Source organism: Castor canadensis, chromosome 2 (assembly GCF_047511655.1).
Source record: "Castor canadensis chromosome 2, mCasCan1.hap1v2, whole genome shotgun sequence".
In the NCBI taxonomy this organism is placed as follows: domain Eukaryota; kingdom Metazoa; phylum Chordata; class Mammalia; order Rodentia; family Castoridae; genus Castor; species Castor canadensis.
In genome coordinates this window covers 130,260,048-130,278,881 of record NC_133387.1, presented here as the reverse complement: position 1 = coordinate 130,278,881, position 18,834 = coordinate 130,260,048, and the positions used below count along the sequence as shown (strand labels likewise).

Here is an 18,834-nt window from a genome sequence, read left to right as displayed (position 1 = left end):
CAGGACTTGGGAAAGCCACTCCCAAGTAATGGCAGTTAGCGGTCAAAACAGCATACGCATACATACGAGCTGTAGTATATCTAGTTCATAAATAAGAAGAGAGGGGAAAAGGAAAGGGAGGTGATTACTACCAAAGTCATTTGCACGTACATGTGAAAATAGAGTAATGAAACTTGTTAAGGATTAGTTATAAAGAAGAGCAATAAAAGGAGTACATTTGATCAAAGCACATTATATGCATATATGTAAATATCACAATGAACTCTCTTTGCACAATTAAATACATGTTAATATAATTTTAGAATAGAAGGCATTGAGAAAACAGGGATCCTTAAGTCTGAAATATCTGAAGGATATTTTTATTTTTTGAATTTATGAAAATTCAAAACATTCAAGATGTTAGGACATTTTATTTTCCCTGCAAGTCCTCTACCTATCATGCTTTGTTCCTTTCCTCACGGATAACCTCCTTACCCTGTCCATAAAGTGTCAATATCCTCTAAATTTCAAATCAGAATAGATATATGTCAAGCAGAGAGTGACGAAGTTGAGATCAGAGCATTCCCACAACATACACAATTATAAACATCATATCAATAGAGAAATATCCCAATCTTGTAGTGGTACCTGCCTGTAATCCCATCTACACAGGAGGATTGCAGCCTGAAGTTGGTCCAGGCAAAAATGGGAGACCCTACCTGAAAAATAACAAAGGCTAAAAGGAATGGGGGTGTGACTTAAGTGCTAGAGCCCCTGCCTAGTGACGTGAGGCCCTGAATTCAAAACTCCCTTCTGCCAAAAAGAAAAGGAAAGGAAGGGGGAAGGGAGGGAGGGAGCAGGGAAAAGGGAGAGAGGAAGGAAGAAAAAAGGAGGAAGGAAGGAAGGAAGGGAGGAAGGAAGGAAAAAAGGAAGGAAGGAAAAGTCCCCATCTTAACAGGTTTCTACTGAGGGGTACAGGTAAAAATTAATGTTTAACTCATCATCTATTTCCACCTCCATTAAAAAGGCAATGCATTAGATTCCAAATATTCAAGCAGTTGTAAACTAAATAAAAGAATAGAATTTGGGGGACCAGAAAGGACTTTCAGTCATCTCATTCATCTTCCCAACTAGTGTTGAAATTTCCCCCAGGACATCCCTGTGTGTTGACATCTACCTCCTCCTTGAGCACATTTAGGGCAGATGACTCACCACTCATTTGTCTTCAAACACCCTCACACATCCCCAAAGATATTTCATTGCTGATGCTCTGATCTCTGCAATGACTTATGCTGATCTGTACAAACAAAGAACTTTTAAAGGTCTTATTCCCAAGTGGTTCTTCAGAGGGGAACATTCAGTGAAACTGAACAGTGGGGCCTGTACAAGTCAGGACCGAACATCCCTGCACAATGCTCTCTACTGAGCTCATAATCACAAGAAGAATTAACGAGGGGGTAATTCAATCTGTGAAATGTTTGCAGAGGAGGAAAGAAATAACTTTCTGCCTGTTTTTAAGCTATTTACTCTCATGTCCCCTGGAAACTTTTAAATAACCTTGCTTGAAAATTCAGTCTGAAAGCTGCCCTTGGCTCTAAGAATCATTAAAGAATTTATAAGCTGTTTTCTCTCCTGTCCCTGGAGCTAAGGCCAGAGGAAGTCAGGCTTTCTCAACACAACACTGGTGAGTGCCTAGATGATCTGATCAGCAAGGAGGTAGCAGTCACAGTCACCTCTGACCTGGACATTTGATAGCAATGACACTCTGCCACTTTCCATTATGGTGATTTTCTGGGCTTTGGTGGGGTAGAGCCTTCCAGGCCCAGGTACTGGTCCATACAAAGCCAACTTCTGTCTCTCAAGGCATCTCTAAAAAGTTCAGGAGAGCATACTGTCTTGGGAGGCTTCTGGTAGTTCCTGCTGGTGACATCCAAGTGATGATGGCAACGATGTGCCATGTCCATCTGAGGCCCCTGGAGTAGCATATAACCCTGTCCAGGCACAAACAAACATCCCAATTTAATCATGTAATGCTAGATGTGGCATTTGGGAGCTCATGTATTGTGACAAAGAGATTTTCTGCCTGAGCTGAAATAGAATTTTCGACAGCAAGACTTTAGTCAGGGCTACGAAAAGCCAAAGAATTCTCTTTAACCAGCTGGTTGTGATAGCAGACTTGAGGCACCCTGAGTCCTAAAAAAAAGGTTCATTAGAAAATAGTCACAGCAGGGGGAGTCATTCCTACCCGTTCTTCAAGGTCATCCTGTGCCCTGCTTTCCTGATCTCCAATTAGGAAAGATTTCTGAGCTGGGGAACAGGAAGGAATTGGCAATGGTGAGTATCTTTTAGGTTTTCTTATTCCCTTTCTACTGCTAAGTTTCATTATTCCATCTTCACTTAAAATTTATTTAAGAACTCTGGTGAGATATAAGACTTTCTTGGAAACTTGGGAAGAAAAATAAGATGGGGCTCACTGCTCTTCTCCCTGACAAAAATAGAAACAAGTGCATTCAAGCATGTGTGTCAACAAGAAACAGAATGGTCTAAACAAACTGTTTTCATCAGTCTACTAAAGCTTTTGCCTAATTTTTTCATTAGGAAGCAAAGGATTAGATTACTGAGCCATAAGAATGACAAGTCAGACAGTTGATTTGTTTTATTTAGTAGAAATGGAAAAGGAGTTAGGATGACCCACTTAGCTATTTAGCTATTGCACAGTCAAGAACTTCCTGGGGTTGGTCACATTTCAAAGAAAATTAGACGAATACCCTTAATGAACACATACCACATTTTCCCCCACAAAAGTTGGCACACTGTTAGCTGTAATGATATGAATGGCCCATGTCATCCAGGCTATCAAACTCTTTAACCTTGATCATCTCCTCATATGGGATATTTGCTATTTGCTTCATGCATCTGGTCTTAAGTTGTCAATGGTGGTGTCTCCAGTAGCAAAGTATAATGGTGAAGTTTCCCATCAGGACATGTGTGGGAAGTAAGTAAAGGAAAACCCCCTCTACAAAGAGTGAAGAGTTCCTGAAACAGATGAAATTTACTATATGATGCAGCCCTCTCAACAGTGAAATTGTTGAGATTCTTTTCCTGCAGTTTTCTCAAAAAGTATCTTCATTCTCTTGGGTAAAGACTGTCTCATGTTATTAAAAACCCATTTCTTTTCCCCCGACACACAAGTGAACTATGTTTCCCAGCCTCCCTTGCAGCTATGTGTCCACGTGACAACTTTTAACCAATAGAATATCAGGGGAAGTGACGCACGCGTGCGCGCACACACACACACATATAATTCACATGTCTATGTAACAGAGTCCTTTCTCTCTCTTCTCCTTTGTCCTTTCTTCTCCTTCTACCTTTCTGTCTCTCCAGAAGGAGCCTGGGTTCCTGAATTTAGTGGACTCCTTCACACCAAATTCCAACACTTCCATGAGTGAGAAATGACCTTCTCTCGTTTTAGTTCCGGGGTTGTCATACGTCAGTTAGCCAACTCCGACTCACACATTCTATAAGAGCACATTTCTCTTCTCTGGTCACTGACAGGAGTGTGAATTCTGAGTGCAGTTTGGTGCATACTGCTGATATTATTTTCTTCCTTCCTATGTTTGATGTGGCTCTTAACCAGCCCGCCATATGGATAACAACCCCTCCTTTATTCTGGGCATTTCTGCAGTTTCCTTAGAATGAAATAGGTATGAATAATATCAACAATAACTGTTTGGAACAACTCATCTCTACGCTCTGTAAACTTCACCTTTAAACTATTCGTGATGAGGGGATGTGAGATGATTAAGAGTCAGGGGGAGAAAGGGATTCTAGGCATAAAAAGCCATAGAAAGGAGTTATCCCAAGAGAAAGTAACAAGACCCTCTGATCTGCAGAAATCATGGATAAACTGCTTTACTTGCTGAAACAAAGTCAACCAGAGGACAGGACTCAGCTCAACACTAATACAAAATTATTTGGCCTTCCCTTCTATTTTGGACAAAGGAAGGAATGACCACGTATCTTCTACTTTGGAGGCTACTGGATTTGTATGTATTATTACAAGGGCAAGTTCACCATATAGAAAAGGGAAAGGTAGAGACAGTGAGCCTGTGAGTTTGGGGAGACATGGTTTACCTGGAGCCAACCATTTCCTCACCTTTTCTAGGCTAGTGGGCACTAGGTGTGTGGTGGGGGACTAGGTGAGGCATGGGCTTATTATAGTAACTTCTAAGAGGTACCAGTAGATTTTATTCTTGATTCAGTAAGTTTTGTGTCCTCAACACCATCATAAGTGATGAACAGGTTAGCAATGATGATAAACAAAGTCCTCAGAAAACATTCTTTTTGTCATTTTTTTCTTGTTTTTTAAAAATTTTATTTGACTTTTTCTTTGTTTGTTTGGTGTTTTCTGAGATAAGGTCTTGCAATATATACCAGACTGGCTTCAAACTCAGCTTGTAACTCAAGATTCTCCTACCTCAGCCTCCTGAGTGCTGGGATTACAGGCGTGAACCATCATTCACAGCCCTATGTGTTTTAATTTGACAAAAAAATGAGTTGAGATACCAATGATTGAGCAAGCGTCCAAGCAGGGCAAAGCGTGGGGCATGTCTCCCAAAGAAGTACAAACAGTGTTTTTCCCCTCCAGACACTACTGAGCAGCCATGTCAGACTTGGAAGGAATCTGCTCTGAGACACAGGGCTCACCAGTGAAATCCAGACATGGCACTGCCCAGGCTGATAAAAATTTCATGATGACCTCAGAAACATGTTCATACTCTTCATGTGGAGGAAAAGAATGAAAAGTCTAACAGGGCTTCCCCTGGGGCAAAGAGTTATGAGTGGTTTTTTTACTCCTTTTTGTTAGTCTTAATTTTTTCTTTTGGTTTGAAACAATGTCTTGATAACTCTCCTAGGTTGACTTTGAACTGGTGATCCTCCCCTCGTGCTGGGATTACAGGTGTGTGCCACCATAACTGGCACTGTATTTTGTTATTTAAAAGGCTCTACAATAGCATGCCTATTACAAAGAAAGAAACATCTGCTCTTTTCCCCTCTTTCTTTGCTTCTTTCTAGGAGGAAATTGCTTGCACCTGGATGCCTGTGTCCCGACAGCTTAGGAAGATACATGTGCTTAAGGAGGCAGAAGAACAGGTGGGTTTCATAAAAAGGTCAAGTCCAATATGCCAGTGGCCATGAGCAGACTTCTTCCTGAGTTACCATCAGGATGTGGTTTGAAGCTCTCTGGGTTGTTTTTTTTTTTTTTTTTCTTCTGAGCTTTACAGAAACCTGCATATTTTTTCTTTTTTTTTCTTTTATTCATATGTGCATACAATGTTTGGGTCATTTCTCCCCACTTCCCCTCACCCCCTTCTTCTTCCCCTCCTACCCCCTCACTACCAGGCAGAAACTATTTTGCCCTTATCTCTAATTTTGTTGAAGAGAGTATAAGCAATAGGAAGGACCAAGGGTTTTTGCTAGTTGAGATAAGGATAGCTATGCACGGAGTTGACTCCTATTGCTTTCCTGTACATGTGTGTTCCTTCTAAATTAATTCTTCTCAAACTAACCTTTTCTCTAGTTCCTGGTCCCCTTCTCCTATTGGCCTCTGTAACTTCAAAGTATCTGCATTAGAGAAACCTGCATTTTTTTTCTAAATGCACCCAGGAACCTCTGATTGTCCAAACCAAAGTCATATCCAGGGTTTGAGGCAGCCTGGGAAAGATCATTTGGGCCTCTAAACCATCTAAGTACCAATGCCCCTGCACACACACATGCACACACACTCAAAGGAAGGGATGTTTCCTGGCAGCAAAACTTTAGAAGGATTTCCATTACACTCAGGGAACAAAAACAGAGATGCCACCTTCACTATTTTTATTGCCATTGTATAGAAGCTAGACTATAATAACAATAATAATACTAATAAAAGAGTTGTAGAAAACCTGGAAATGGACTTAACAGACTGGTCCTATGTTAAGGTGGTATGATATTCAATGCAGGAAAACAACTATAAAGAAGTTGCTATCATCTGAATGTTTGCGTGATCCCAAACTTCACATATTGATCCTAACCTGCAGTGTGAAGGTATTAGGATGGGCCTCTCGGAGGTAGGTAGCACAGCAAAAGGTCACCTTCCATGAGGAAGCACACATTTGCAGTCACCGAATCTGCAGGTACCTTCGTCTTGGACTTCCCAACCTCTTGAAATGGGAGAAGCAAGTATTTGTTCTTCCTAAGTCATCCAGTTTCTGATGGGTTGTCATAGCGCAGTAAACAGATTCAGACACAAAATTTAAATTTAAAATTCGATAGTATTGTTATTCATTATCAATAATCAATCAGAAAATGGGATAAAAATGACATACATGAAAATGAAAAGTACTCTAAAATAAAAAGTACAAGCAATAAAAATGTGTAAGATTTACGAAGATTTTAGAAAGACAAAAAGAAACAAAAACAAAACTCAAATCAATTAGAAATGTCATGTTGATTGAGTCGAAGTATAAAACAAAATGAGATAAAATACATTAAAGTGTGTTGGATGCAGTAGTGCAGTACTTGAAAAGAAATTTACCGTCTCAAGGCGTGCATGGGGAAGGGAATAAAACTTACTGTGAGAGAAGGATCCACTTAAGAAAACGTAGAGAAAGAAAACAATAATAGTAGAAATGAATAGGACAGATATAAAACAGACATTTCAGAACAACTGACAAGATGGAAACCACTGTTAAAACTGAACAAGAAACAAGGATGGAAGGCACTGACACCTAATATTAGGAACAGAAGCATGGCTGTCCTAAAAATGCTACAAATATTCAGAAAACAATAAGGATTAAGCAAATTTTCTGACAACATATTTGAAAATTGAGTTGAACTGTTCAAATTTCCAGAAAATTCCTAGAAAATACACTTTAATGATGCCACTTTAAGAATGGTAACCCATTAAAAACAGACCAGCAACTGCATTGTCTTGATAAAGAAAATACCTAATGACTTCAAAGTCATTTCGATCTTAAACAAGTTCTTCCAAGGAACAGAAGAAGGAGCGTGTTCTTCGTCTTATTTTATGAAGCTCGTATAAACATCAGCACCAACATTAGACAAGGGGATTATGAGCAAGGAAAAACACAGGCCATGTCGCCCAAGAACAGAGACGGAAAAATCCTACACAAAGTATTTGCCAACTAAATCCAAATACTAAAACGACTGCACATCACGATCAACTGGGTGTATCCTAGGAACGTATCCTGTCTGGTAACACGCAGAAAAGCAAAATACATGGGTGCACAGAGTCCCATGGAAGATTTGGGACTGGGAGTCTGAGGAAATTCTGATTGCTCAATGTTGTTTCCAGGGAATTAGATGAAAATGTTATTGGGTGAAGGCTTAGACACGGGAGTAAATCTTGGCGTTTCGAAGAGAAAGAGGGAATGGCATAGTCTACAAGAGTGGGAAAGTATGACCCCATTGAGGGTCATCTGAGGTCCATAGTCATGAACTTAGAGACCTCCTACTAGAGGTGCTGGCCTGGGCAGTAAGGGAACAAAAATTGTCTGGAAAACTCTCACTACTTACAGATGAAGAGATGATTCTTACAGAAAACCCAAAAGGTATTACAATGTCAAAATATAAAAGTCAATTATATTGCTTAGCTTATCCCATTATCTCATTATAGGCAGAAGAACTCTGTAGAGAGCACTTGCTTCTATCATGGACACATTTAAGACAAAAAGGTGAGTCTATATCTCTGAGACAATTTCCCTAAGGCAATTGCTATATACATATATATACACACATATATGGCTTCATATATATATATATATATATGAATATATATATATATATATGATTGTATATATATAGTCTCATATATATGGTTTCATATGTATATGAAATAAGTCTGACAAAAGCAGCATAGATTTTTTTCCACTCTTTTATAATAGCTTTATCAAGATATAATTAATATGCCATACAATCAACCCATTTAAAGTAGACAATTTCTGCAAAAATTCTAGCAAAAGGAAGAAAAGAGATAACCACGTGAATCCCACTATCCCTCAGGGCTTAGACATACACCACCAATCAACCACAGCTGTCCAAATTCAGCTCCTGGAGTCACCTCCACTGCTCAGAGCCAGGACCTGGCCAGCCTCACTCTACCTTCTAACTGCGAAACTACATTTCCCTTACCACTCTCCCTTCCATATCTGACCAGCTTCCAGCATCAGTGCCCAGGTCCCCATTATCCCTGAAACTCCACTGTCCCACCTACTCATATGCAAACTCTGTTCAGGCTGAAGGCCTGTACTAACATATTAATTAATGCATCAGTTTTGTTCTGCACATGTTTTTCTTAAGTGTTATCACCAAATGCTCTAGTTTGAGAAGTACTGACCTCTTTAGTACATGAGGGGTGGTGGGAATACTTACAGTGCCATAGAGAAGTTATCAGAAGTTAAAATAGATATTTTGACATAGAGTCAGACTGGATATGAGAAAGGTTAAGACTATCCTGGCAGAGAGAAGTCTCGTAACTATGCAGGGGCAATGCCAGACATGTAAAGCACACACAGATGAAGTGAACAGGAAGTAGACACAGAGCAAGAATACCTGCCACAGAAGGGGAATTAAGGCAGTGCAGTTTAGAGGCACCATCTGAACCCCTAGTTAATAGCAGGTAGTCATTTTATCAACACCCCTCAGCCATCTCAGGCATGTGGGCCTCTCTGTTCCTCGACTCACACTCAGAGGTGAATAACTACAGACCTACATGTGAGCTGAGTTTCACATCAGTCAAAGGTTGGGGACTCGGGAATAGACAAAGGCACTCCCCCAGGGAGCTGCACTGTAGGAACCGGTACAGGGTGGCTCCAAGCCAGGAATCTGGGTTTCATCTACGGGCTGCAAATGTGTGCCATTTCCCAGTGGTCTCTGACCTGCCCTTAGCTCAAAACTCAGGTCACAACTTGTGAATGTTTTATAGTCCATTTCCATGAATATCTGAAACCACAAATGCAGACTCACAGCTTGCATATTTTAGCTCCATGTACCAGGACACCTGGCTGAGTCTGCTAAGGGCATCAGGAAGAAGTGTCCACTGGCCCATTAGGAATCTACCTCCTATATGCAGCTGCCCTGCCCACCCTGTCCCAATGATGGCTGTCCCCTTGCCTCCAACCCTGCACTCCTCCCCAAGAAAGGGAGAACAGCTCGTAACTTTCAGAAACTAAAATGGACATCAAGGCTTGCCAACATTAAGCTCTGCTTCCCAGCTAAATGGACCATGAACTTTGAGGACCTGGAATAAAACTTCGATTCGATGTCCCCTTACAGGTGCTGTGGGGACAAAGGCAACCCTGAAAAGTCTCAAATTATTTTCTTTAAAAAGTTGCCTGGAAGAAAGCTTTGTCTTCTGCATATAAAAACAAGCTAGGTGGCAATGCAGTTGCCATTTTCTCCATTCTCACTCCCAAGAGAAGTGCGAAGTCCACCTTGCTGCCAAGGGCAGGTGCTGGAGAAAGGAAACATCTTGCCCCGCGGGCCTCAAACAGACACGTAGGAAGTGGATACAACCTTCCTACACCATCTTCTCAGTCGTGATTCAAATTAAATCAGCACCCTGCATGGCACAGAGTTGTAAGCCCGAGGTCTGGTTCAGGCTCCATCATTTTCCATGTGACCTTGGTACCTCACTTCACTTCTCAGCTCTCACATTCATCATCTCAGGGTTTGGAGACTGGTCCCTTCTTGCCCTATAAGTCTATAAAACATAGAGGAGTGGCATCAAAAGAATATAATAATAGTTTGTTCTTATCAGGACAGATGGACAAACACAAGGGGTAGCTGTTAGTGATGTGTAGCATCCCATCTGGCAGGACTGCTGGGGAACCTAAGCCCATGATGGCAGGAGTCCTCAGCGTCCCCTCCTGGGCATGCCCTGAAATGGCCAGGGCATTCACCTGCTGAGTCTTTGCCACCTGAGCCCAGTGATGGAGGCACAGAGAAAGGTCTCAAGGATGCATGCCTGGCCTCCTTTCTCCAGCCGCTGCTCACTGTGCTTTCAATGTCCACCCCTGCCCCATCCCGGGTTCTCTGCGCTCTCAGTTGACTTGACAGCCAGGATGGATGGATTCAAATTACATGGAGATTGATTGAAATTGTCATCGACAATGGTTTGGCTTAGAACTTAGAAACGTCTCAGTAAATGTTAGATGTTTTGGTTATTCAAGGAAGGACATTGGTAGAAAACAAATCCCCTCATGCCTCAAGTCCAGGAGGAAAAGTTTCAGCAATCTTACCACTCAGGAACCTGTGCATCAGTCAAACTGATTTTCTCACTGGACACCTCTGCCATCAAACAAGTCTGGATTTAATCTTCTGTGCTGATGCACTTAGGTGAGGATTGTGATGGTTGGCACTGCAGCAGGGGCCATCTTGTAACCATGAGGTGTCAAACCTAAGGAAGGAAGAACAGAAGAGTTTGTATGATAATGAGTTGCTTAACTAGCTCAGAAACTGCCCACCCAAGCTTTCTTTGCATTTAAATCAATAAAATCCTCTAATCTTTAAACATCGCTTTTATGCCAACCAGCTGATTACCTTCTGTGAGATCTCTTCCTTCACCCTACTTGTCCTTTGACTCTTGAGAGTGAGCGTTCTCTAAACCAGGATGGGGCTTGGGAGTCTGAAACACAGAAATATCCACAGTAGGAAACCCAACTTTGGTTTGAACTTCATTTCTTTCTATCAACCCTGCAAGGCTCATAAGGAAAAAGGAACACCTTAGGGTGCCCATTCACTTAGCCTTGGTGATCAATAGTAGCACTTTCAGGGCAAAGATGAGAGAATCAGGAACACCCCTCTCCTCAAGGGAATGCATCTCTGGTTGCTTTAAATGCTGATAGCAAATTGGACCCAAGCACTGAAGAGAAGTCCAGTTTAAAGATGCAGCTTGGCTCACCCTGCCAGACTGGGTAAGAGACAAAACAACTTACAGACTCTTCAAGGTAGCTTGGCTCAGTGGTTATTAGCTTGCTAGCTGCCTGACTTTGCAAGAACTTTTAGTTAAGGGTTCCCAGGGACTGGAAGGTAAATAACCAGCAAGGTATCAGAGCACTGAGCACAGAGCAAATGTTATTTCCACCTTCTAGACCCTGGTGGCCATTTTTCAGTCTTACAGGAAGTCCTGTGTTCGTCAAACTATGCCAGCTCAGTAATTCTGACAGCCACAGGCTGAGTTTTGAAACTTTCTGTTTTCCAAATAATTATGGCAGAGTGAGCTCAATGAAATATAGTCAGATTAAAATAAATAACAGTTCAGGCTGAGTGTGAGATAAATGCCAAGCCAGGGGTGTTAGGAAAAATGCTGCTCTCAAAGAAAGCTCATGAGAAAACTCACGTCCATAGAGCAAAGTTTAATGGCAGGCCCAAACTGCCAGGCTGGCCGGGGAAAAAAATGGCTCAGCCCCAAGCCTGGGCGAGCAGTGGCTTTTATAGAAGGGGGAGGGTAAGGAAGTTAGTACAGGTGCAGTAGTCTCTGGTAGGGGTGGGGCTGTCTTAGAGCTCGGGAATTTGTTTAAGGGCAGGGCTGCCATTTTGGCTGATTCACAAAATGGCGACATTATTGTTCTATCAAGGGGCTCTGCAGTGGACATACAGTAAGTATTAAGTTGGTTTTAAAAAGACATCCCTCACCTTTTGTTTAACTAATAAAGACAGGAGAGACGGAAACAAGTATTATTGATCACCTAGTATCCATCAGACACTACAGACACATTCTCTCATTACTTTCTTTCCTAATTCATGTACCCTTGCTGTTCTTACACTCATTTTTTATGCCCAAGATCATTAAGCAAGTAGACATTGGGATTAGAATTTAATCCTGGTCCTTTCTCCTGCAGGAATCACAGTATCCCAACCACACCTACTGTCCCCAGGAAGAGTCAGTGGTGTCAGAGAAAGCAAAGGGGTAGAAAGGATGAGAATAGGGAAGAATTAAAAATCAGAGATGACGGGGGGGGGGGAAATGGATGAAATAAGAATTAGGAATTTACAGGACTACAAAGAGAAGTAAGAATAGGTAGTGAGCACCTTGGCTGTTCAGTGGAATCGACGACTTAGAACTTGAAATGTCTAACAAGTCCTCAGATGCTGCAGAGCCTGAGCTGCTATGAAGATACTCTTCTTAGTGTTCCCCATGCAGTGCCTCAAGCAGACCTTTGAACTCCTCACTGGGTTTTCCCATAGTCCTGAAAGAATGGTTTAGTTGCTAGCTACTAAAAAGGAAGTATTTTAGGACCTGTCAGTACTGGATCTTCCTCCTTCTCTGGCCTAGGCTTTCCTTTGATTACCTTTAGCTGTGATGAGCAGAGGGTTTGGATCAGACACAGGAGCCCATCAGACCTGCTCACTGTGTGTGTCCATTATTACACTGTCATCTCTAAGCTTCACACTCATCCTTCATTTTCTGCTTGATGGGGGGCTGGACCTCTGTGAACCACAGTTCTGCTTTGCCAGCTGGGCCTCCACTAGGCTCTGCCAGCAGGGGCAGTAGAGGGAGACTGGGAGGTTGGAGGGGAGGAAAGAGATGGCTCCCCCTTGTTCTCACATGGATCCTCACAGTGTCACCCTAGCAGCACTGGTTTTCACTTTTTCTCATGCCCAGACCTACCTTCACCTCTCCCCAGGTGAGAAGTCCCTGCTTCAAGAGCCTGACCTCTGAGTCCCCAAGGCACCTGTCCTGACCAGTCTGTACCCCTCCTGCTCTGGCCATCAGCTGGGCAGGGACCTCCTCCAAGACTCCTGATCCTGACACCATTATGTCTCCCCTTTGCTCCTCTGCCTAGGGGCAGTGATTGGGTCCTGAAATACCTGCCTCTGTGACCCCGTGGTCCTCTATGACATTCTCAGGGCCTCACTTCCTTATATGAAATTGTCTTTACTAGAAATGCTGGTGGGTGTCTGATTCTTGGACTGGTCTTTGCTTGATGTATGGCCACTTCTGTTTCTATCAAGATAATGCATGCAGCCTTTGCAAAGCTGTGATCACTTTAGGGAACCAATGCTGCCATCCATTTATTCACATGACCTTCAGGCAGACGCTAAGAAGTTTTCGGGCAGCCTGCAGTCAAGTCTTAAGACCCTACACTGGGAATATTTTTATTTTAAGGAACACTACTCTGGCTCCTTTACTACTTTCTTCATGGCAGGAATTGGGGGGGGGGGTCAAAGATATTGTTAAATTTAAATTGTCTGACCTCAGATGAAAATGGTGTTACTTCATTCAAGACAGAGGCCAAAGGGTTCATTATTGCTGTTCAAAAAATATATCCAGTTTTCCTTCTTCCAAATACATGACTGGACACTATTTTCCTGCTTCTGTGAAGTCAGGGCCACAATGTAGCTTACTTGACAATTAATATGAGTGATGACAATTAGCCAAAGTCTCCACTAGAATGGAATATTACTAGGTGATTAAAAGAAAGCAAACCACCAAAAGGGCATAGAGGAAACACAAATGCATACTTGTGATTGGAAGAAACCAGTCTGAAAGCTAAGTAGTACCCGAGTCCAGCTGAGACATTCTGTAAAAGGCAAAACTACAAAGATAGTAAAATGACTCCAAGAGGAGGAAAGAGTGGGAAGGAATTAACAGTTGGAGCACAGGCCATTCTTATGCAGTGAAAATAGTCTGTATTAATCTGGGCACTTGGGATTCATTCCTATCATCAGTTACTTGGAAGGCTGAGATGGTGGCAGGAAGATCATGGTTCCAGGCCAGTCCAGGCAAAAAACTTCATGAGACTCCATCTCAACAGAAAAATCCGGGTGTGATGTGCACACCTGTCATCCCAGCTATAGCAAGAAGCATAAAACAGGAGGATCCTGGTTCCAGGCCAGCCCAGGCAAAAAGTGAGACACTTTTTTCCAAAACAACCAGAGCAGAAAGGACTGGAGGCGTGGCTCAAGAGATAGAAACCCTGCCTAGCAAAGGTGAATCTGTGAACTGCCAAAAAAAAGAAAAAAGAAAAACAAAAACAAAATACTCTGTATGATACTATCATGGTGGATACAGGTCCCCACAGGACAGAGGAGTAAACTCCAATGTGAGCATAGACTCTAATTAATAACAGATCAACGTTGGCTCATTCCTGAGGCCCCACACTCTTGCAAGGTGTGAATGATAGGACACACCAGCAGGGAGAAGAGGAAATGAGTCCATAAAACCAGTATTTTCTGTATAATTTTTGGCAAACCTAAAGCTGATCTGAAAAGTAAGTCCAGTCTAGAAGAACAAATAAAAGAAATATGAGTAAGTGTAATCTGTGTCACTTCTGAGTGGAAGGACGGATTCACAGCCAGTGCATGGCCCATCGGTGGCTTCCCTTGTGCTGTTTCAGCAGCTGAGGTGTGGCGAGGAGCCTGCCTTGTGGCATTAGTCAGGGTTCTATGGAGAGATTGAAACCGCAGGACACAGACACAGACAGTGAAGAGGGGATTGCCTAGAAGAATTGGCTCACATAGGCCAAGAAGGCCTACAACAGGCCACTGGCAAGCTGGACAGGGAAGCCAACGGCATAGTTCAGTCTATATCAACAAGCCATATAATAACTCTCAATCCATCACCAAAGACATGAGAAATTGGGTTGAGGTGGCTGCTGAACAAGTCCCAAGGTACACAGGCCCAAGACCTCGGAGTCTTGATGTCCAAGGGCAGGAGAAGACAGTTTCCCAGCTCCAAAGGAGAGCAGGCATGTTTACCTTTGCTCTTTTTGTCCCCTTTGGGCCCCAACTGATTGGAGGGTGCCTGCTCACATAAGGTGAGAGTGAGGTCCTTACTTAGGCCACTGATTCAAACACCTGCCTCTTCCAGAAACACAGCCAGACAGTGCTTCACCAGCCAGCTGGGTATTGCTTAATCCAGTCAAACTGACAGCTCTAACTATCCATCACCCTCACCCTGGTTCTCTTAGTGAGTCCAGTGAGCTAATCCAGAACATACCCCATCTTGTCATTCCTCCCCGCAGCCTGTCTTCAATGGACATGAATCCTGTGTTAAAAGACAAAGATTCAGTGGTTATTTTTTTTCCTTACAGGATATTCTAGCTTATTTTGACTAAAAGAGAGAGTTCTCCTTCAGTCTTCAAATAAGCCAGCCACTGACCACACAATTTGTGGGCAAAAACACATTTTCAGACAATTTTCAAATATTTCACACTATTCCATGATCATAATATATACAACTTTGAAAATGGTACTCAAAGATTTATACCACCTGATCCAGGAACCATTTATCCTTATCACAAAAATAAAAAAATTGTCATACAAGAATATTAAAGATCCCAATCAAATCAAACATTTTCTACAGTTAAACAGGGACTTCTGTATAGAATTTTGCATATGCCCCAAATTTTACCCTATGGTAATGCTTATTTTAATTAAATTATTAGTTATTCTTTAGAATTTAACTTGCTGACTATATGTCAGGAGATATTCCAGACCAATGGAACATAAGTGATAAAATAACTCCCAAATGGAAAGGAACCTATGAATCTAAACAAGCTTATAGATAAACTTACAAAAGCTTTTTGAATAACTTTGTATCTGACTTTTAAAAATGACCCAGGTAACTGAAAAAGTACAAAGAAATAGCACTACAAAAAATTTCCCCATTCCCCTTAGCAGGCTGTCTTTCCTTCGGTGGCTGTTCTCTGTCATTTTGTTACTTTGTATTTTTCTATAATTCCTACAAATGGAATCATCCAGTTGTGTATTGCTTGTTGTTAGCTCCTTCCATGCAGACATGGAGATTCATTCATGTTGCATGCACAAGCCAGTAGTTCACGCCTTTTTGTTACTAAGTAGTATTTCATTTTATCTACATTTGCTCACCCATTAGCCCATGGATATTTCAAATGAAACTGCTATAAACATCCATGTGTAAATCTTCAAGCATATAAATATACGTTACTTATGTAAGTGTAAATACACATTGTTTCTGAAGGTGTGATTTTCTGATGACATTATTGTATTGTTATGATCTCAATTTGCACATACACAGAAAAGGATTTAGTACTAAAGGAAGCAGAAAGATGGCAATGAAAAGAAACAAACACTATTATTCATAATTAACTTGTGAAATAGAATAGTAAGACTTGATAAACAGAAAAATGAGATCTTTAATCAAATTAAACTATTTAGACAAGCATACAACCAAGAAAGGAGGAACAGGGAAGAGGACACTGGACAGATTTCTAGACGTTGGATTCCAGTGGACTTGGGGTCCATTCACCCCATTTTTATTTTTAGTTATGAATCAGTCAGACACTGTCATGAAATCATCACGTTGACTTCTCTACAAAACCAATGAAGTTTTTCCAATAAAAATTACAAAGCAGTGCTTTCCATCCCAAACCTGATTAATGTAGTTACTAAAGACCTAGAAGGGAGTAATGTTACCTTCAGAGTTTCATGCCTCACAACAAAAACAAATAAAACTTACACTATTAGTAATAAATGTACAAAGCCAGCCACAAATGTTATCATTACTGTTATTATCAGAAATAAATCAGAAAAAAACTACTGAAAACTTACTTTTTCAAATGGCTAGATTAGATGGTGCCTGACAGCCATTTATCCATGGCACACACTGATAGAATAATTATTAGCTCCTAGTCATCATCTGAAAATTACATGAAACTGCAATGGATATAAGTCAACTCAGAATATGTGAGGTTCTCATATGAGGAAGAAGTAATTGACAAAGTTTGTATTGAGGGAGGTACTGGGTTTGAACTAAGGGCTTCATGGTTGCTAGGCAGGTACTTTACCACTTGAACCATTCTACCAGCCCTTTTTGTATTGGGTTTTTTCCAAAGTAAGTTCTCATAAACCACTTGCTGGCTTTGAACCAGAATCCTCCTGATTTCTGCCTCCTGAGTAGCTAGAATTACAGATTTGAGCCACTGGCATGGGCTAATATTTGTATTTTTAATCATTGAACACTTAAGCTACAAAATTAAAATGTTTCCACTTAATCAACTATTGTCTTGTGCATGCTAGTGCTGTGGAAAGAGGTGCAAGAAATGGTTGGGCTACCTAAATTAGAAAGGCTGAACAGCATCCTATGTATTGTTTACTCACAGAGAATAATTGCTGGCCAAATACCAAACAACAGAAACAAAAAAAGAAGTGATATTTACTCAATGGAAATGGTGAAAATATTCAATACTACCAACTTTCAGCCACTGAGTGAAGTTATATGGAAAGGAAATGCATGCCAAGTAAAAAGACTGCTTTTTCCATGCTAAAAGTTCTACTGTTAAGAAAAAATCTATACGACATTTGAAATGAGATAAAATGTTGTCTCACAGCACTAATGTGAAGGAAAAAATAATATAATTTAAAAGACCTATGCAAACAACATAAACCGGGGAAATAATCAGTATTGTAAACTACCCAAATCTCATTCAGAAACAAGGAGGCAAGACTTTAAGATTGAAGTAGTTGGGATCTCTTAAGAAAGCCAAGCAAGAGGGCAAGGGCTTGATGCTTCAGCTTCTGGTCCTTCCCCAGAGCTGATGGCTTCCTCCACTCTTCAGAAAGAACAATGGAGGGCACGAGTCTGGACCATTTAACTGCCATCCCAAGGTTGCTCCTGATCCCATCACTCTGCAGAGAAATGCAAGTAAATGATGTATTCTGGACTCATTGCTGTCATCTCCCAGGTTGAATCATCCTGCCTTCCAGCTTTGAAGGGTGACACCCTCACTATTCATGACCTACGTGAGCACTGGTCTCTCCTTAGAGACATGAAGCCACAAGACTCATAAGAAAACATCAGGATGACCTGAGTCAAGGTATCTATCCTTGAGATAAAAGATTATAAAGTAAAGTGATTACTTTATGATACAATTTTAATATTTTATTTTGATTATTTTAGTGTTTACTAATGAACCACATGTTTATCAAGTGATTCAGTAACGTGGACTATTCAGAACATATGAGGCCCTCCAGGGTTGGTGGTTCTGGGAAACCAAAGGAGGCTGGCTGGAGATGTTTCAGTGATGAAAGAATGTGAAAATCAGTACTAGTCAATCAAGTAGGAATGTCTGCAACCTTAATGTGCTATCTCTCCTGTGGGGACCTGGGTTGTAAGATTTTCCTTTACTTCTTACCATGGTTGACCTTGAACTAGGTCTTCCAGGGTATAGCATCTCTCATGGGCGCAAACACAGATAGATAAGCTCTTTGTTGCTATTTAAGACCCCAGAAGCCTTCTTAATAACAAACTAAGTTCAAGTGACCAGCATTGTGCTTTTGTTATGAAAACAGTGGCCAGAAAATGCCAAATCTCAAGTCACGCAGCCCAGCTATTTCCTTAAGATGCCAATGCTGAGCCACGGTATTTGTTTTGTCTTCTCAAACTAGGTAATGCTCCCTTGTAGCAGATTCTTGGGTAACCTGCAGGGAGCTGGGGGCACACTCTACTTTGAGGGAGCAGTTTCCAGACCAGATTTAAAACCAATTACCAGGTTTACATATGTGGGGGAACCACCATAACCTGGCAGGAGGAAGTGGGAGGCATTCAGTAGAAGAGGCAATGGCAGCATATGAGGAAAAACCATGAGCAAAAGCAAACAGATGGGGCGGCAGCTGGCACCAAGAAGAAGAGATTGTTTTCCAACAGGATTTACAGGCATGTGGCTGGGGAGGGGCGGACAGAAGATAAATCACTCCTGTAGTCAATCAATAAGTGTGTCTTGAGCAGTGCCATTCACAAAAGATAAGGAAATAAATATACCTGTCATCATGTCCCACAGTCTAGCAGCAGGTGAAGGTAAGACAGTAGTG

General features: G+C 41.5%; 1 long non-coding RNA gene across 1 annotated transcript in view; it reads right to left on the bottom strand.

The window, feature by feature from the left end:
* Positions 1 to 7,762: 7,762 nt before the first annotated feature.
* LOC141417470 (uncharacterized) overlaps positions 7,763 to 18,834 on the bottom strand; it is a 54,683-nt gene continuing 43,611 nt past the window's right edge. The window contains exons 2-5 of the long non-coding RNA XR_012442036.1: positions 14,984 to 15,031; positions 10,582 to 10,666; positions 10,281 to 10,438; positions 7,763 to 9,742 (exon numbers count right to left, since the gene is read on the bottom strand). This is a non-coding gene — a long non-coding RNA (uncharacterized lncRNA). The remainder of the gene's footprint in view (positions 9,743 to 10,280; positions 10,439 to 10,581; positions 10,667 to 14,983; positions 15,032 to 18,834) is intronic.